Source organism: Phyllobates terribilis, unplaced genomic scaffold (assembly GCF_046119375.1).
Source record: "Phyllobates terribilis strain yellow unplaced genomic scaffold, ASM4611937v1 Scaffold_7__3_contigs__length_470593459, whole genome shotgun sequence".
NCBI classification, from domain to species: domain Eukaryota; kingdom Metazoa; phylum Chordata; class Amphibia; order Anura; family Dendrobatidae; genus Phyllobates; species Phyllobates terribilis.
In genome coordinates, this window is record NW_027362767.1 from 7,714,643 (window position 1) to 7,717,792 (window position 3,150).

Sequence of the window (3,150 nt, forward strand, 5' to 3'; positions counted from 1 at the left end):
TGTCAGCACATTCAGCTTCTACAGAACAAAGTATTCAATGAGATTTCATTCATTCAGATCTAGGAGGGGGGATTTCAGGGGTCCCTGTATTCTTTTGAGCAGTGTATATATACACAGGGGGGGTACTGTGCAGGGTGTACACACACTATATACAGACACACACTATATATATATACACACACACACACTATATATATATACACACACACACACTATATATATATACACACACACTATATATATACACACACACACACACTGTACACACACTATATATATAGCCGATGTCTCCCTCTATGTTTAGAGCGGAGTTGAAGACAACGCGGTGACGTCACTGCTCGGCTTGTTGCTATGGTTACAAGTACAACAGCGTCCACGCGCAACGTCACATTTCCGGCACCATATAAGGACGGGCCTGTGCGCGTGACGGAGTGACGGAATACATGAGCTGTTGTTATAGTAATTGTACACGCTTGGTCGGGCGGGGGCGGGGCTGCGCAGTCTGTTGTAACCACGCCCACTAGTCATAATGATTCCTGAGTGCGGGACATCCGGGATACACAGCCCGCAGAGTCCCGCTGCCAGGAAGTGTTACCATGGGGACGGAACACATTAAAAGGTGATAGGGCGCAGGGAGAAGGAAAGTCACTGACCAGTCCGTCACTGTGTGATCAGCCACGTGACCTGAGCTGTGCTGTAACGTGCGGAGAAAGCCAGCTACTTCACCCCCCACCATCACTACAGCTCCTCTCCTCCCCTCCACCATCACTACAGCTCCTCCACCCAACCATCACAACAGCTCCTCTCCTCCATCACTACAGTTCCTCCCCTCCATCACTACAGTTCCTCCCCTCCTCCATCACTACAGCTCCTCCACCCAACCATCACAACAGCTCCTCCCCTCCACCATCACAACAGCTCCTCTCCTCCCCTCCACCATCACAACAGCTCCTCTCCTCCCCTCCACCATCACTACAGCTCCTCTCCTCCATCACTACAGCTCCTCTCCTCCATCACTACAGCTCCTCCCCTCCTCCATCACTACAGCTCCTCCCCTCCTCCATCACTACAGCTCCTCCCCTCCACCATCACTACAGCTCCTCCCCTCCACCATCACTACAGCTCCTCCCCTCCATCACAACAGCTCCTCTCCTCCATCACTACAGCTCCTCTCCTCTCCTCCACCGTCACTACAGCTCCTCTCCTCTCCTCCACCATCACTACAGCTCCTCTCCTCTCCTCCACCATCACAACAGCTCCTCTCCTCCCCTCCACCATCACAACAGCTCCTCTCCTCCCCTCCACCATCACTACAGCTCCTCTCCTCCATCACTACAGCTCCTCCCCTCCTCCATCACTACAGCTCCTCCCCTCCACCATCACTACAGCTCCTCCCCTCCATCACAACAGCTCCTCTCCTCCATCACTACAGGTCCTCCCCTCCACCATCACTACAGCTCCTCCCCTCCACCATCACTACAGCTCCTCCCCTCCACCATCACTACAGCTCCTCTCCTCGACCATCACTACAGCTCCTCTCCTCGACCATCACTACAGCTCCTCTCCTCCCCCATCACTACAGCTCCTCTCCTCCCCCATCACTACAGCTCCTCTCCTCCCCTCCAGCATCACAACAGCTCCTCTCCTCCCCTCCAGCATCACAACAGCTCCTCTCCTCCCCTCCAGCATCACAACAGCTCCTCTCCTCCCCTCCAGCATCACAACAGCTCCTCTCCTCCCCTCCAGCATCACAACAGCTCCTCTCCTCCCCTATCACTACAGCTCCTCTCCTCCCCTATCACTACAGCTCCTCTCCTCCCATCCAGCATCACTACAGCTCCTCTCCTCCCCTCCACCATCACTACAGCTCCTCTCCTCCACCATCACAACAGTTCCTCTCCTCCCCTCCACCATCAATACAGCTCCTCTCCTCGAGCATCACAACAGCTCCTCTCCTCCAGCATCACAACAGCTCCTCTCCTCCCCTCCAGCATCACTACAGCTCCTCTCCTCCCCTCCACCATCACTAAAGCCCCTCTCCTCCCCTCCACCATCACTACAGCTCCTCTCCTCCCCTCCACCATCACAACAGTTCCTCTCCTCCCCTCCACCATCACTACAGCTCCTCTCCTCCACCATCACTACAGCTCCTCTCCTCCCCTTCACCATCACAACAGCTCCTCTCCTCCACTATCACTACAGCTCCTCTCCTCCACCATCACTACAGCTCCTCTCCTCCACCATCACTACAGCTCCTCTCCTCCCCTCCACCATCACTACAGCTCCTCTCCTCCATCACTACAGCTCCTCTCCTCCCCTCCACCATCACTACAGCTCCTCTCCTCCCCTCCACCATAACAACAGCTCCTCTCCTCCCCTCCATCATCACTACAGCTCATCTCCTCCCCTCCATCATCACTACAGCTCATCTCCTCCCCTCCACCATCACTATAGCTCCTCTCCTCCATCACTACAGCTCCTCTCCTCGCCTCCCCCATCACTACAGCTCCTCTCCTCCACCATCACTACAGCTCCTCTCCTCCCCTCCACCATCACTACAGCTCCTCTCCTCCCCTCCACCATCACTACAGCTCCTCTCCTCCCCTCCACCATCACTACAGCGCCTCTCCTCCCCTCCACCATCACTACAGCACCTCTCCTCCCCTCCACCATCACTACAGCGCCTCTCCTCCCCTCCACCATCACTACAGCGCCTCTCCTCCCCTCCACCATCACTACAGCGCCTCTCCTCCCCTCCACCATCACTACAGCACCTCTCCTCCCCTCCACCATCACTACAGCTCCTCTCATCGCCTCCACCATCACTACAGCTCCTCTCATCGCCTCCCCCGTCACTACAGCTCCTCTCCTCCACCGCCATCACTACGGCTCCTCTCCTCCACCATCACTACAGCTCATCTCCTCTCCTCCACCACTACAGCTCCTCTCCTCCCCTCCACCATCACTACAGCGCCTCTCCTCCACCATCACTACAGCGCCTCTCCTCCCTTCTACCATCACTACAGCGCCTCTCCTCCCCTCTACCATCACTACAGCTCATCTCCTCTCCTCCCCTCCACCATCACTACATCATGAATCCGAGTGACTGGCTCACACCTCCCTGCTCAGACATGGCGCAGGTTGTGAAGT